Source organism: Trachypithecus francoisi, unplaced genomic scaffold (assembly GCF_009764315.1).
Source record: "Trachypithecus francoisi isolate TF-2019V2 unplaced genomic scaffold, Tfra_2.0 Lachesis_group10, whole genome shotgun sequence".
NCBI lineage: Eukaryota > Metazoa > Chordata > Mammalia > Primates > Cercopithecidae > Trachypithecus > Trachypithecus francoisi.
The window spans coordinates 21,932,698-21,950,163 of NW_022681455.1; the positions used below are offsets into that span (position 1 = coordinate 21,932,698).

Genomic DNA, 17,466 nt, shown 5'->3' on the forward strand with positions numbered 1-17,466 from the left:
ATGGGGAGAAAGGAAAGAGGGTGGAAGCAAAGGTGCGCGACGGGCTGGATACCAACTGGAGGGTGGGTGTTGGCATGGGAATGTTTTTTTCTTTTGCCCTAGAAATTGCTTCCCCATGCGGGCCCCCACTCTCTCCCATTTCCCCCACCTCCCTGCTTTCTTTTTCTTCAATTCTAGTGAACCTAGAAGGAAAACGAGTGCTGCTCTGAGTCACTCAGCGAGCCAATGCTGTGGCCCGAAGTTGGAATCAGGGTCGAGGGGTGGGGGACCATTTGGGTGGGGTCCCAATTCTAGAGGTTGAGGATGACAGGAAAGGACCTGGGGAAGGGTCAGGAGCTGTCCCTGGTCCGAGACACCTGATTTGTCCGGGACAAGGCAGTGGGGGAGGGGAAGGAAAGAGGGGATGCTCGGCCGGGACGTGTCGCGGCAGGGGGTAGAGGATGAGGAGGCGGTCTGGGACCCCGAGTCATATCTTTGGGGTGAGCACGAGGATGTGGTGTAGGGAAGAGGACGAGTGAACAGCGCCTGGCACTAGGGTCGGAGGGGGCCTGATCGTCCTGAGAGCCTTGCCTTCGCAGTTTGAGATAGGGGAAGTTCGGGGCCTGAGAAGGTGGGCACGATGCTGGAGCTGGGAATCCTTCCTTGGAGCCCCTGGACCGAGTTGCGCTGCGCCTACAGCAACAGGTAGCCCCGAGGGATGGGTGGAGGCCCCGGCCGAACCCCGAGCTGGCCTTTGTCCTGCCAATTAGAGGGCTCTCCAGTGGGACAGCGTGGGTGGGGGTAGGTGGGGAAGGGCGAGTGAGGAGAATTTCCTAACACTTGGAGCCCCTTAGAGTTGTTCTGTGTGTTGGGTGGAGGAGGGTGAATCCGAGAGGAGGAAGGAGGATGAAGAGCCTATCCTGCGCCCCACCTCTGATTGTGTAAGCGCCTTTATCTAGGGTTGACCCCCTACCCTTTGCATTTTGTCTCTTGGGATGACGAAAAACGGGCAGAAACTCGATGCCCAAGTGAATGGTTCACATTGATTGGCAGGGAAAGTGCAAACAAAGAGGTGCATCTCCGGGAAACAATGATTTTGGAGATCCCCTGCCCACCACCCCAGACTTGTGCGCGGTGCGGAGGGGGCCAGGGCTGGCATCTCCCGGGAAAAGTTTCGAGCCAGGCAGTGGGAGGAGACGGTCCGGGCAGAGTTGCGATGAACTGGGGACCGAGCAGCCCCAGCTCGCCTCGGAGGTTCCCGAGCCGGGCGGGAGATGCGGGGAGAGGGAGGGGGCGGGGAGGGAGGGGAGGGAGAGAGGAAGAAGGGGTGAGAGGGAGAAACCTGCCGCCGCTCGCCGCCTCTTTGTCTGCTCCGGGACTTGGAACAAAAGGGGGAACTCTGATGAACTCTTTCCTCCCCTCTCCCCGGACGCCGGGGTATCTCCCTCTCGCAACTTTGCCGCCGCGACTTTCTCTGCTGTCAGGCCAGGAAAAAGTGTCCGAACGCCTCGCGGACTGCAGCGGGGGAAATGTCCCTTAAAAGTGCGACGAAGTGGGGAAGAAGGTGAGTGGGGACTGTTGTCCTGTTTACCTCTCTCCCCTCAACTCGCCCCGCTCCCCGCCCTTCGGAGGGCAGAGGAGTAGCTTAGTGGCAAAGTTTGGCTGGTAAATTGTACCTCCTTTCCCCGTTCCCTTCTCTTTTGTTCTTTAAAGAACTCGCGCAATTGTTTCATTTGTTTATTTTTAATAGGCAAAAGCCAAGTAGGCATTTATCTCATGTGCTTCTTTATATGAGGGGCTAGGGGGGATGGGGAGGAGGATATCAAAAGGGTGGGGTGAGGGAGTATTGCCTCGCTTTCTTCCAGCTGCACTCTTGTAGGGATGAATATGCAGAAATTGAGAGGGGCAAGTCCAGCCTCGTCCCCACCCTAACCCTGACTTTGGTCATGCAAAAGAAAGCGATATGGATATGGGGGTCGTTTGTATAAGTTAGCTGTCTGCAGAGCGCTCTGTAGATACCACGCACAATATAAAAACGGTGCAACAATGGAAGGAAGAAAGGTTTGGGTTGGAGGGGATTGGACCCTTGTGTTAGCGGTCAAGGCGAGGTTTACAACAAACAGATAAGAGTTCAAAAAGTTTTCTTCGGGGCTGAGAGGGGTGGAGGAAGCCACAGGTTCCAGACTGTCAGAGATGCAGGGATGGAGGGGATGGGGCCTGGACCACTAGTTAGAGCCATCCCGTTCGCCCCTTTCAATTTCACGATCCACCCGGAATAACCCAGGCTATCCTTGGGATCCGTCCTCACCTCTCTCACTTTCCATCACCCCCCGCCCCCAACCCCATTTCAATGTGTTTGAATAGAAAGCAGAACGTGAGCCCCAGAAGCTCCTCTGACCCAGCCTTCCGCCCCGCCTTTTGTGTTTTAACCTTTTGTTTCTATCTGCCACGCCCGCCCAAAAGAGGGATGGCTGCTACTGCTTCTGCGGGGTGAAGAGGCAGCGCAGACCACTCCGTCTTCATAGGCTAAAGAAGACACCCTAACTTTGTTTCCTAAGTAGCTTAACTGCGGAATGTTTCTAGGTTGGGTCATGCTCGAATGAGGGGAACACTCAACACCTAGTAAACATTGCCAGTTTAGGTACAATTTCTCCCATCGCTTTTCCATTTTATACAGGAGTTGTTTATCCCATACTGTCAATTGGTTTGTAGAAAAAGCATTTTGGGGGCCGGGCGCGGTGGCTCACTGTAATCCCAGCACTTTGGGAGGCCGAGACGGGTGGATCTCTTGAGGTCAGGAGTTCAAGACCAGCCTGGCCAACATGGCGAAACCCCTTCTCTGCTAACAATACAAAAATTAGCTGGGCGTAGCGGTGCGTGCCTGTATTCCCAGCTACTTGGGAGGCTGAGGCAGGAGAATCGCTTGAATCCGGGAGGCTGAGGTTGCAATGAGCTGAGATCATGCCGTTGCACTCCAGCCTGGGTGACAGAGCCAGACTCTGTCTCAAAAAAAAAAAAAAAGGAAAAGCATCTTGGAGACTGAAGTTGGGGGTTTGTTGAAAGTGGGCAAATGTATGCCCTATCTGAGGTGATATATAAATATTAGGAATATGCGGAACAGGCTTTTCGAATTCTACATGCAGAATAACCTAAAGGTTATTATCTTCAGGTATGCTTTGTGAGGTCATTTCTAATGCCAAGATAGTTTATTACCTTCTCCACTTTCTTCTCTCGTATATTCCCAAGTGCTAGAGGCTTTCCTCACTCCCTTGGACTTACTTTTGACGAGACAAATGAAACATCAAACTGCATGCACTGTCAATAACTTGAGGAAACGCCCAAACACTGTCTTTTAGCTTCTTCAAGTTTTGATTCTGTATATAGTAGTTCCTATTGAAGACTTGTACCTAGAAATGATTCAACTGCTAGAACTACGTAGTTTTGAGTTTTCGTATCAAAGACTGAAATATAGTATTGCAACAATTACTTTCTTTTAGAAAGTGAGGAGGCAGAATAACTTGGAAGCTAACTTTAATTAATTTCAATTGTATAGGTGTAATTACTATTATCAGCATCTATAAAGCATCATGCATTTGCTGGAGTACTTCCTAGCACTGACCTCCTTCCTTCTGCGTTGTTCTTACTGGATCTTTCTATCAGCCAACAATATGAAAGTACCAATACAAGGTCAAATCGTTCCTGGATTCATCTGGAGTTACTTAACAGTTAAATCATTGGAAGTTTTGGTGATACCTTTTCTATGTGGATTACCATTTGATCTCTGGGAATTCTCCACCGTAAAAAAGGTATGTTGCTTTTTAGATACTCTATGAGGGCTTCATTTTTGGTCTGGGGCTTATACCCAGAGATTTGACTAGTTATTTTGAGCGGCTGTGTGATCAGAGTGATTTATGACTTTGGACTTCCTTGTTTTAAACTGTTTTCTGTAGATCCTTTCTTATTTAGGATGATGATTTGGGTACTTGTGATGGAATTTTATTAATTTTACCATGTGTTCTTCAACATTAGCACACATAATGAATGCAGATTATATGGTCACTAAGGAAATTTTGTAATGTTGATGCATCCAGTCAGTAGGCAAATATGCCATATGATTGATTTGCTTCTTAAATATCGCAGTAGATATTTCTAAGTTCTGTGTTAGCAGAGCTTATGTGGTTTGCGTTACCATTATTTTTCTTCATTTTGACACTTCATTTTGGTAAACAAAATCCAAAAATGGCCCAAAATAAATGTCTAATGACTGAGAGTCAATATAAAATTGACTCAAAATGAAAACTTTGAGTTTGTAATAACAGAGCCCGTAAATTTGTTTGATCTTTATGGTGTACATCAAGTTTTTATAGTGGTCATAAGAGTCTTTTATTCCTTCTTTTAAGTCTTAAAATTAGTTTTTGTTCACCTCTATGAGAAAGTAGTTAAAAATTCACATAACTACTGTTGGTAATATAAAAAGTTCATTTTGATATGGTATTTACAATCCTTGTTTAAGTGACTGTTTGCCATGGAAAGTAAGAACTTTCTTTCTGTGGTCTGGTCAAATAAATTAACTGGGAATTGGAAATATTTTTATCTTGTTATGAGTAAAAAAGTAACATTACAATTTGCTTCTTTCTAGTTGTGTAAACATAAACAAGCTACTTAACCTTCCTGGGCTTCTGTTTATTACCAATAAAATGAAGGTTAAGTTAAATAACTTAAAAGATTTTTCAAATCTTTTAAGATTCTATGATTTGTTGCTTGCTTCTATAAATAAGATACATCCTCTCTTGTAAAGTTTGTTTTACATCATTGAACAATCGCGTTAACGGCATAATAAACTTTTTTTTTTTTTTGAGACGGAGTCTCGCTCTTGTTGCCCAGCCTGAAGTGCAGTGGCGCAATCTCGGCTCACTGCAACCTCTGCCTCCCAGGTTGAAGGAATTCTTCTGCCTCAGCCTCCTGAGTAGCTGGGATTACAGGCGCCCACCACCATGCCTGGCTACTTTTTGTACTTTTAGTAGAAACCGGGTTTTGCTATGTTGGCCAGGCTGGTCTCAAACTCCTGACCTCAGGTGATCTGCCCGCCTCGGCCTCCCGAAGTGCTGGGATTACAGGCATGAGCCACGTGCCTGGCCTCGGCATGATAAACTTAATGCGAATTAATTACAATTATTTTGTTTGAATGCTTAGCTCAGATAGGATTAGTTCAAGAAACATGCTTTAAAATTTCTGTAAAGTATACTCTCAACTAAGTGTGCTGTATGGAAATTTCAGATTTCCTTAAACGTTCTCAATAAAAGTTTGTCTGCTGGAATATTATTTTGGAGGTGGAAAGTACAGTATTATTTCCCGACAAGGGTTTTACCTACAAATATCTGAAGTGAATATGTTTGAATTTGTTATAATGGCCCCCCAGAGTTGAGATCAGAGATTTAGAAAGAGACTTCGGAGTAAAACAGACCTGAGTTCGAATCATAGCCTAGGCAATTACTAACTATGATACCTCCTCCAGGTTACTGGATTTTCATGGCTCCTAATATCCTCGTTTGCAATGTGTGTATCCTAACACTTATCTCATAGGGTTGTTTTCATGTTTTTTTAAAAATCATAGATGTAGGAAAAAACAGGGCTAGGCATCTGTAAACATAATAAGAAGTACTGTTACTTGCTTTCATAATGACTTAGTGATGTTTTATTACTTCAAACTTCCTTTGTTGTCTGCCTTACAAGTTTCAAGCCACATTAACCAAATATTCACTGACCTATTCAAAGTCAATTTGGACAGAACTTTGTATGTGTTTAAATGTTTTTCTGTAAAACTATATTTAATTCAAATCTTATGTCCAGTTGAGTGCAGATAAATTTACTTCAACAAGCATTTATTAAGTCGTACTATGCATGAGTATATTTCTGAAGGTCATAGCCTCACCTTGGAGTATGTGGCCCTTACATTTTCTAACTGAAATATCTGTAGGTTGAGATAATAGTGACTTTCTATAATTGGCTTACTGAAATTCTCTGTTGTCAGTGCTATCAATGATTTAGATATGGTTTAAGAACTCGTGTTTATTCATTTTTCAGCTAAAATATAAAGTGATGGCTCAGTGGTTTCTTGATGTGGAAATCAAGAACTGTAGCACATTTTCTATTACTAATTTTATAGAATGGTCTTTAGTTAAATAAAAAACCTATAGTTAATATAAATAGCACTTAGAAGCATAGCATTTCATTTTGAAACGAAGTCTCAAGTCTTGGATTTTATTTTCTAGGTCTGTAATATAGCAATGTGCATTGCCTTCTGAGTGATTATTTAGTTCAAGGAAGAGTATATTCATTTTATCTTTAGGAAGTTTCAGATAGGAATGTTAAGGTATTACTTCTGATTTGTAATTTACTTACAGATATTTGCCTAGATATAATAATGTTAAGAGTAAAAACATGGAATTAATCAGTATTAAAATAGGAAAAGATCCTTTTTAAAATATGTTTCCGAAACTTTCATTTTAATTAGCAGATTATGTATCATCAATATAGCAACTACTAATATAATACTTTGTAATTACAGCGTTTAAAATAATACGTTCATTTAAAAATGTCTATATATTGTTAATATTTGAAGTGATAACCAAATATACTTAAAAACTTTACTATAGATATCAAATTTTATAGTCTTGGTTATTTAAAACTGCCCGTTCACTTGGATCAGTTTGAATTACTGTTCAGTCCACCATGGTGTTCACAATAAACTTACACAGAAAGAAAACCTAAATATTCAGCTATGCCTTCTAAAAATAATGAATATAATGCATGCTAAGCATCTCATAAGTAAATCAAAAGCATTTATTTAACTTTGTTTCTTTCTTTTTTTTTTTTTGAGATGGAGTTTTGCTTTGTTGCCCAGGCTGGAGTGCAATGGCGCCATCTCGGCTCACCGCAACCTCTGCCTTCTGGGTTCAAGTGATTTTCCTGCCTCAGCCTCCCGAGTAGCTGGGTTTACAGGCATGCACCACCATGCCAGGCTAATTTTTGTATTTTTAGTAGAGACGAGGTTTCTCCATGTTGGTCAGGCTGGTCTCAAACCCCCTACCTTAGGTGATCCACCCGCCTCGGCCTCCCAAACTGCTGGTATTACAGGCATGAGCCACTGTGCCCAGCCTTAACTTTGGCTTTTATATTAAGTCAAGGAGGTGCATATTTAGTTGTATTCTGAGAACCATTTCTACTCATTTATTTGCTATAAGTTTCTTTTGGTACTTATTTGTGTTCCCAAATTTACTTTGATTTCTCCTTTGTGGCCTCAAATTTGCTGATTTTTTTTTTTTTTTGAGACGGAGTCTCTCTCTGTCGCCCAGGCTGGAGTACAGTGGCCGGATCTCAGCTCACTGCAAGCTCTGCCTCGTGGGTTCACGCCATTCTCCTGCCTCAGCCTCCAGAGTAGCTGGGACTACAGGCGCCGCCACCTCGCCTGGCTAGTTTTTTGTATTTTTTTAGTAGACACGGGGTTTCACCATGTTAGCCAGGTGGTCTCGATCTCCTGACCTCGTGATCCGCCCGCCTCGGCCTCCCAAAGTGCTGGGATTACAGGCTTGAGCCACCGTGCGCGGCCTTTTTTTTTTTTTTTCGAGTTGGAGCCTCACTCTGTTACCCAGGCTGGAGTGCAGTGGCGCAATCTCAGCTCACTGCAACCTCCGCCTCCCAGGTTCAAGCGATTCGCCTGCCTCAGCCTCCCGAGTAGGAGTAGCTAGGACTACAGGTGCCTGCCACCAGGCCTGGCTAATTTTTTTTGTATTTTTAGTAGAGATAGGGTTTCACCATATTGGCCAGGCTGGTTTTGAACTCCTGACCTTGTGATCCACCCGCTTTGGTCTCCCAATGTGCTGGGATTACAGGCATGAGCCACCGTGCCCAGCCAAATTTGCTGATTTTAAAATTTCGTCCATCTATAAGAACTTTGATTATAGTTCTGCCCATTATTGTTAAAGGTATTTAGAAGTATGTTTTTTTATGAATCTAGAAAGCCTACTTGGTTCATTTTTTTTCTCATTCATTCTTTTAAGTAATACTTATTTAGTACTTTCTGTGTGCATGTGCCAGGCATTGTTTTAACCATCGAGGAGACAGAAAAGAACAAAATTAATTCAAGTCCCTGCAGGCTTAGAGCTTTTACTAGTGACGGTAAAATATATGTTTAAAAGGAGCGACTATTAATACTATTGAGAAGAATAAAGCAGAAAGGAGGAATAAAGAGTAGAAGGGGAGAGAGTTGCAAACCTCAGATGGATAGTGGGGGATGACCTCATGGAGAAGGTGACATGTGAGGATGGATTTGAAGAAAGTGAGGGAATGGCCTACGTGATGCTCAGGCGAAGAGCATGCAGGCAGAGGAAATGACAAGTGTCTGATGTATTCAGAGAAAGCAAGGAGGGTGCAGTGGCTGGAGTGGAGTGAGCAATGGGGACAGTGGTAGGAGAGGAAAGAGGAATATGGCGGGTAGGTGCCAAGAAGCCTTAAAGGCCGTGGTAAAGGCTTAGGATTTTATACCGAGGGATATGGGATGTTATGGAAACGTTTTAAAGGATGAATGCTCTGCTGTAACAGGGTAACTCTGGCTGGTGGGTTGAGACCAGGTGAAAGGGGTGGGCAGGGGCAGAAACAGGGACACCATTTAGGAAGCTGTTTCAGTTATCCCAATGAGAGGTGATATTGACTTGGTAACAGGGTAAAAGTAATATAGAGGTAATGAAAAGGAGTTGAAGTCTGAATATATTAAAGTTTTTCTGGTGGGTTGGATGGGAAGTATGAGACAAAGAGAGGAGTGGAGTATGAGTCTGAGATTTTTGTCCTGAACTCCCAGAAGGACCAAATAGCTAATAATTGAGATGAGAATCAGGCTTGGAGCATAGGATACCAGGAGTTCAGTTTGGGTGCAATTAAAAAAATTTTTTTTTTTTTTTGAGATGGAGTCTTGCTCTGTTGCCCAGGCTGGAGTGCAGTGGCACCATCTTGGTTTACTGCAACCTCTGCCTCCCAGGTTCCAGTGATTCTCCTGCCTCAGTCTCCTGTGTAGCTGGGATTACAGGCACCTGCCACCAAGCCTGGCTAATTTTTCTTTGTTATTAGAGATCGGGTTTCACCATGTTGAACAGGCTGGTCTTGAACTCCTGACCTTAGGTGATCCGCCCGACTTGGCCTCCCAAAGTGCTGGGATTACAGGCGTGAGCCACTGCACCTGGCCAAAATTAAGATACTTTTTAAACATTCAGGCAATTTGGTAAACAGGTCTGGTTTTCAGAGAAGTATAGAGACAGATTTGTGAGTTGTAAGAAATTAAATGCTATTTAAAGCCAGGAGTCTGGTTGGGATTACCTAGGAGTGAGTATAGAAAGACAAGAGGTCTAGGTACTGAGCTTTAAGGTCTTCCAGATTTAGAAGTGAGCAGGAAGTAGTAATAATGAAAAGGGAGTGCCGCTGGGGTGAAAGCCCAGGGAATTAAGTGTTTCCAGGAGGAAGGCAAGACCATCTGTGTCAAGTGTTGCTGAAGGATGAAGATGAGAACTGAGAATAGATCTGTGGGTTTAGGCATTTTGGAGGTCAGTGCTCACTGGGAGTCTTCACTAGAGCAGTTTCAACAGAATGGAGAGATCACATCTTTTTCCTAAATCGTATGGTCTATTAAATACCTTTAAAAAATCCCATCTATTCAAACTAAAATTTGTCAGTACTTTATAATTGATAAAAATACTTTCACATATATTATCTTACTTAAGCCTCATTAGTAGGCTAAGAGAGATGGGATAATATCTGTGTTTACCTTACAGAAGAAGAAATCGAGACTCAGAAGTAACGTGACTTATCCAGAGTCGCACACATGTAAGATAGAACTGCCTTTTAACTTGACACCCTTTGCCTTTCACAGTAGGGGAGATGGCAGTAATGGAATCAATTCCAATATTGTTTGATAGGGGTGATAATGGTGGTATATACAAAGCATAGAATTAAAGTAGAGGAGGGAGTGATTGTTTATTGGGTAAGCGAAGACTTTCTTGAGTTGGAGTTTAAAAGATACGTAGCATTTTGAGAGACAGCCAAAGAAAGGAATGTCTTAGGCTTGGAAACCGTGATGTGCAAAAACATGGAGGGATGAAACAATATGGAATCTGGAATGTGTTTGGAATGTTCCAGCCATTTCATTCCTACTGACCCTGAAGGGGAGTAGGTGGGAGCTAGGCTGAGTGACAAATGCTAGTTCACATTACAATTAAAAAAGGGTTTTTCGGCCGGGCGGGGTGGCTCAAGCCTGTAATCCCAGCACTTTGGGAGGCCGAGACGGGCGGATCACGAGGTCAGGAGATCGAGACCATCCTGGCTAACACGATGAAACCCCGTCTCTACTAAAAAATACAAAAAAAAAAAAAAAAAAAAAACTAGCTGGGCGTGGTGGCGGGCGCCTGTAGTCCCAGCTACTCAGGAGGCTGAGGCAGGAGAATGGCGTGAACCCGGGAGGCGGAGCTTGCAGTGAGCTGAGATCCGGCCACTGTACTCCAGCCTGGGCAACAGAGCAAGACTCCGTCTCAAAAAAAAAAAAAAGGGTTTTTCTTTCTTTCTTTCTTTCTTTTTGAGACAAAAATCTCCTCCTTTCTGCTTTATTCTTCTCAATAGTGTTAATAGTTGCTCCTTTTAAGCATATATTTTACCGTCACTAGTAAAAGCTCTAAGCCTGCAGGGACTTGAATTAATTTTGTTCTTTTCTGTCTCCTCGATGGTTAAAACAATGCCTGGCACATGTACACAGAAAGTACTAAATAAGTATTAATTAAAAGAATGAATGAGAAAAAAATGGACCAAGTAGGATTTCTAGATTCACAATCTAGAATTGAGCCACCTTGCCCGGCCGAACATTTGTCTTTAATACACACATGTGCAAACTCTGTTGCCCAGGCTGGAGTGCAGTGGCATGATCTCAGCTTACTGCAACCTCCACCTCCCTGGTTCAAGCGATTCTCCTGCCTCAGCCTCCCAAGTAGCTGGGATTACAGGTGCTTGCCACCATGCCCAGCTAATTTTTCCATTTTTAGTAGAGACGAGGTTTCACTATGTTGGCCAGGCTGGTCTTGAACTCCTGACCTCGTGATCCACCCACCTCGGCCTCCCAAAGTGCTGGGATTACAGGCATGAGCCACCGTGCCTGGCCAGTTCTATTTTGTTTTGTTTTGTTTTTTTGAGACAGAGTCTCACTCTGTCACCCAGGCTGAAGTGAAATGGTGTGATCTCAGCTCACTGTAACCTCAGCCTCCCAGGTTCAAGCAATTCTCCTGCCTCAACCTCCTGAATAGTTGGGACTATAGGCACCCGCCACCACGCCCAGCTGGTTTTCTGTATTTTTTATTAGAGATGGTGTTAGCCAGGATGGTCTCGATCTCTTGACCTTGTGATCCGCCTGCCTTGGCCTCCCAAAGTGCTGGGATTACAGGCGTGAGTCACTGCTCCCTGCCACGCCTGGCTAATTTTTGTATTTTTAGTAAAGACAAGGTTTTGCCATGTTGGCCAGGCTGGTCTTGAACCCCTGACCTCAGGTGTTCTGCCTGCCTGGGCCTCCCAAAGGGCTAGGATTACAGGCCTGAGCCACCACTCCCGGCCTAAAATGGAGTTTTAACAGCACAACTTCTACGTACCATTTTAATGTACCTCAGAGCCCAAAAGTTATAAACCTAATTAGAAATGTTTGAACGTAAGTACATTACCACAAAATTTTTTTTTTTTTTTTTTTTTTGAGACGGAGTCTCGCTCTGTGGCCCAGGCTGGAGTGCAGTGGCCAGATCTCAGCTCACTGCAAGCTCCGCCTCCCGGGTTTACGCCATTCTCCTGCCTCAGCCTCCGGAGTAGCTGGGACTACAGGCGCCCGCCACCTCGCCCGGCTAGATTTTTGTATTTTTTTGTAGAAACGGGGTTTCACCATGTTAGCCAGGATGGTCTCGATCTCCTGACCTCGTGATCCGCCCGTCTTGGCCTCCCAAAGTGCTGGGATTACAGGCTTGAGCCACCGCGCCCGGCCTTTTTTTTTTTTTTTTTGAGACAGAGTCTTGCCCAGGCTGTAACACAGTGGCACGAATCTCGGCTCACTGCAACCTCCCTCTCCTGGGCTCATGAGATTCTCCTGCCTGTTGTTTTTTTTTTTTTTTTGTATTTTTAGTAGAGACAGGGTTTCACCATGTTGGCCAGGCTGGTCTCGAATTCCTGACCTCAGGTAATCAGCCTGCCTCGGCCTCCCAAAGTGCTGGGATTACGGGAGTGAGCCACTGTGTCCAGCCACAGATGCACATTTTCAAAACTCGATTTTTCCTCCAAAATTATTTGTGTGTCTGGATCGTATAGCACTGAATAGGGTGACTCCATGTCTAGTTTATATCAATCAGGATATATTTGGCCTCAAGTAAGAAAATAGTCAACTAACAGTGGCTTACAAAGTAAGGATTTTTCCTTTCCCCTTCCCTTCCCTTCCCTTCCTTCCCTTCCCTTCCCTTCCCTCCCCTTCCCTTCCCTCCCCTTCCCTTCCCTTCCCTTCCCTTCCCTCCCCTCCCCTCCCCTCCCCTCCCTCTCCCCTCCCCTCCCCTCCCCTCCCCTCCCCTCCCCTCCCCCCCCCTCCCCTCCCCCTCCCCTCCCCCTCCCCCCCTTCCCCTCCCTCTCCCCTCCCCTCCCCTCCCCTCCCCTCCCCTCTTTCTCTCTTTCATTTGTTCTTTCTTTCATTCTTTTTTTGTTTCACCTCGAAGGAATTCAGAGTAGAGCTGTTCCACAACTGGCTAATTTAGCAGATCAGTAACATCATGGTTCCTGGTCAACTGGTAACCTGGACCTAGAAAAGAAAGGGTGAATGTTTGTCTTTTTTTTTGAGTTGGAGTCTCGCTCTGTCTTGCCCAGGCTGGAGTGCAGCGGCATGAACTCAGCTCACTGCAGCCTCCGCCTCCTGGGTTCAAGTAATTGTATGCCTCAGCCTCCTGAGTAGCTGGGGTTACAGGCACCCGCCACTACGCCCAGCTAATTTTTGTATTTTTATTTTTTTTTATTTTATTTTTATTTATTTTTTTTTTTTGAGACGGAGTCTCGCTCTGTCGCCCAGGCTGGAGTGCAGTGGCCGGACCTCAGCTCACTGCAAGCTCCGCCTCCTGGGTTTACACCATTCTCCTGCCTCAGCCTCCCGAGTGGCTGGGACTACAGGCGCCTGCCACCTCGCCCGGCTAGTTTTTTGTATTTTTTTTAGTAGAGACGGGGTTTCACCATGTTAGCCAGGATGGTCTCGATCTCCTGACTTCGTGATCCGCCCGTCTCGGCCTCCCAAAGTGCTGGGATTACAGGCTTGAGCCACCGCGCCCGGCCAATTTTTGTATTTTTAGTAGAGACAGGGTTTCACCATCTTGGCCAGGCTGATCTTGAACTCCTGACCTCGTGATCCACCTGCCTCAGCCTCCCAAAGTGCTGGGATTTCAGGCGTGAACCACCTTGCCCGGCCGAATATTTGTCTTTAATACACACATGTGCACACACACGCACACGTTTAAGTATACAATTTGATGATTTTTGGTGTGGGGAGACTTACAGAATTGTACTACTTTCACCATTTCCAGAACTTTCTATCATTCCTTAAAGATCCCTTCTGTCCACTGTGATCAATTTCTATTCCCACCCACCGGTCACAGGAAACCACTAGTTTCTATCTGTATATACATCTACATTTTCAGAACAGTTTATAGAGGTGGAATCTTACAATTAATGGCCTTTTTGTCTGGCTTCTTTTTATGAGATCAGTCTATGTCATAGCATGTATCAGTAGTTTGATCCTTTTCATTGCTGTGTAGTGCTCCATCATGTGGACATACCACATTTTGCCTGTCTAGTCACCAGGTGATGGATATGTGAGTTGTTTCCATTTTTGTAGCTACTATGAATAATACTTCTATGAGCATATGTGCATAACTCTTTGCATTGGCTGGGCATGGTGGCTCACGCCTGTAATCCTAGCACTTTGGGAGGCTGAGGCTGGTGGATTGCTTGAGCCCAGGAGTTCGAGACCAGCCTGGGCAACATGGTGAAACCTCATCGCTACCAAAAATACAATAAATTAGGTGGATGTGGTGGCACATGCCTGTAGTCCCAGCTATCCAGGAAGCTGCAGTGGGAGGGTTACCAGAGCCCGGGAGGTCGAGGCTGCAGTGAGCTGTGATGGCGCCACTGCCCTCCAGCCTGGGCAACAGAATGATACTCTGTCTCAAAAAAAGAAAAAGTCTTTGTGTGGACACCTGTTTTTATTTCTCTTGGGTGTAGATACCTAGGAGTTGAATTGTGGATCGTATGGTAATTTATATTAAACTTTTTCTTTTCTTTTCTTTTCTTTTTGAGATGGAGTTTCGCTCTTGTTGCCCAGGCTAGAGTGCAATGGTGCCATCTCAGCTCACTGCCTCCTGGGTTCAAGCCATTCCCCTGCCTCAGCCTCCCGAGTAGCTGGGATTACAGGCATCCGCCACCACACCCGGCTCATTTTTTGTATTTTTAGTAGAGACAAGATTTCACTATTTTGGCCACGCTGGTCTTGAACTCCTGACCTCAGGTGATCCGCTCTCCTCAGCCTCCCAAAGTGCTGGGATTACAGGTGTGAGCCACTGCGCCCAGCCACAATCATGATTTTAGAAGTTACAAACTCTGATGGAAACAATCCACTCTGTTGGAAACAATCCACTCTGTTGGAATTTAGGTTATTAAGGTATTCTATGACTAACATATTAGGAGTTTCTGAGGCCAGGTATGGTGGCCCATGTGTGTAATCCCAGCACTTTGGGAAGCTGTGGTGGGAGGATCACTTGAGGCCAGGAGTTCCAGAGCAGCTTGGGCAACATAGTGATACCCCATCTCTACAAAATAAATAAATAAAAATTAAAAGAGTTTCTGAAACGTAACCTGTCCAAACAAATGGCAAAACAAGCACAGCTTTGGTAAGTGACTCTGTAGGCAGTTGCTAAGCCCCAGCATTCCTTTTCTGTGAGGCAACATGTAATTCTTCCAGCATCCCAGCAACAGTTTTTCATAATCTTGGTTAAGTGTAAGTTAACAGCCACTAAATCCTTGGCTTAGGATGCAGAAAGATATTTAGACAAGGTTAAGTGTTGGGCAACTTGGCAGCAACTTGAGAAAAATTATTTGGGCTTGGATGGAATAAAAAAAGACTATTTTCTTTTTTTTTTTTTTTTTTTTTTTTTTTTTGAGACGGAGTCTCGCTCTGCCACCCAGGCTGGAGTGCAGTGGCCGGATCTCAGCTCACTGCAAGCTCCACCTCCCGGGTTTACGCCATTCTCCTGCCTCAGCCTCCCGAGTAGCTGGGACTACAGGCGCCTGCCTCGTCGCCCGGCTAGTTTTTTTTTGTATTTTTCAGTAGAGACAGGGTTTCACCGTATTAGCCAGGATGGTCTCGATCTCCTGACCTCGTGATCCGCCCGTCTCGGCCTCCCAAAGTGCTGGGATTACAGGCTTGAGCCACCGCGCCCGGCCAAAAAAGACTATTTTCATAGTCTTACCTTATTCTTGTGTAAATGTGTTTTATTGGGAGGTACACATGCATAAGGATAGGTAAATCTACCACATGGGGGGATATTGATATGCTGTCATACCCTCTCTTGGAAAATCCAGAACATGCGGGTCAACATGTTTATGATAAGTAGAGTGATATGGTCTCAGGCAGTTCATGCTTAGAAGTCCCTGAATATCTGAAGCAAAAAGTTGTATAATTGGAATGCATGGATAGAGAATTCCGATAATTTATGCATAGCTTCAGATCATTGTGGGGGGAAATAGTGTTTGAAATGGATTTCTGTGACACTTCTCTTAAATTAATGGGATGAGTTTCCATTTTTTCTTCAAATTCGAGTCGGTACCATTACAAACTGTGATAGAACTTTGAAACTGTGGTTTTAATACTAATATTTTGGATTACATAGTGTCTTTTTTTTTTTTTCTTGAGACAAAGTCACTGTGACCTAGGCTGGAGTGCAGTAGTGCGATTACAGTTCACTGCAGCCTCTACTTCCCTGGCTCAGGTGATTCTTCCATCTCAGCCTCCCAGAGTAGCTGGGACTACAGGCATACACCACCATGCTCAGCTACTTTTTGTATTTTTTTGTAGAGATGCAGTTTCACCATGTTGCCCAGGATGGTCACGCACTCCTAGGCTCAAGCGACAGCAATCTGCCTACTTCAGCACTCAAAGTGCTGAGATTACAGGTGTGAGCTACCAAGCCAGCCCATGACTATTTTTTTTAACCCAAACAATTCCAATAGTTCTCTCATTGTAGACTATTTCATTTTAGAAATACGAAAAACCAAGAAGAGAAATTTAAGGGTTTTTTTTGAGACAGAGTTTCGCTCTTGTCACCCAGGCTGGAGTGCAGTGGCGCAATCTTGGCTCACTGCAACCTCTGCCTCCTGAGTTCCAGCAATTCTGCCTCAGCCTCCTGAGTAGCTGGGATTACAGGTGCCCACTACCATGGCTGTCTAATTTTTATAATTTTAGTAGAGATAGGGCTTCGCCATGTTGGCCAGGCTAGTCTCGAACTCTGACCTCAGGTGATCCACCCACCTTGGCCTCGCAAAGTGCTGGGATTACAAGTGTGAGCCACCATGTCTGGCCAAGGTTCTTAATTACTGGTGTTAGTGAATATGAAGTATACATCTTATAATTTATAGTTCACTATTCTATTTCTCAGAGAAGTGGTAGAGAAGTAGTAACCATTACAGAAGTACTTGTGCAGCAGTATCTCATGCATCATCTTATTTGATTCTCATTGGAATTCCATATAATAGCTGTTAGTATCATTCTCATTTTATAGGTGAAGAAATTGGGGTTCAGATAAATGTCCAGTTCAAGTTATCAAACTAGTAAATTGCACAATGCAACTCTTTTGATTTTGCACTAGATATTATGTATCAGTAATGTAAACCAGGAAGAGAGAATGTTTCCTTGAGTGCTCCCACTCATCCTGATAATTTTTCTAGTTTCACCGTGAGACTTACTCTTATTCTGCAAATACTGTGACTATATCTTGAGACCCAAACATTTAATGAGGCTTAAAAAGAGGATGGTCTACTCTGCCGGTGTTTTTAGATTTCGGAGGGAGAGATTGTGTTGCAGCAGCAGTTGAGAAGCCAGCATGATGGTGAAATTCATCTGTGTTCAAGAGTTTTACTTGTCAGATTTTAATGGATGGCATCATTATCTCTAAGGAACTCCCAAAAGATGATACATGGCAATATTCATAGAGTCCCCATTCTGCAGCAAAAGAAAAATGATTTTCAGGCTATCCTTTCATCTCCTCTCTTCTTCAAGTCAGATGTCCAAGAAAGTCTGGGCAGACTCATAATTCCTGAATTGAAAACCCTGAATTGAAGATTTCCCTGTGGCTTGCACCGTGCTTTGTCTCTGCATTTAGGTCTCTCTCTCCCTTT

At 44.5% G+C, this 17,466-nt stretch overlaps 1 long non-coding RNA gene across 1 annotated transcript in view; it reads left to right on the forward strand.

Annotated features, from left to right (window-relative positions):
• Positions 1-1,313: 1,313 nt before the first annotated feature.
• The window catches only part of LOC117086790, a 466,047-nt gene continuing 449,894 nt past the window's right edge, over positions 1,314-17,466 (forward strand). The window contains exons 1-2 of the long non-coding RNA XR_004438576.1: positions 1,314-1,543; positions 3,533-3,785. This is a non-coding gene — a long non-coding RNA (uncharacterized LOC117086790). The remainder of the gene's footprint in view (positions 1,544-3,532; positions 3,786-17,466) is intronic.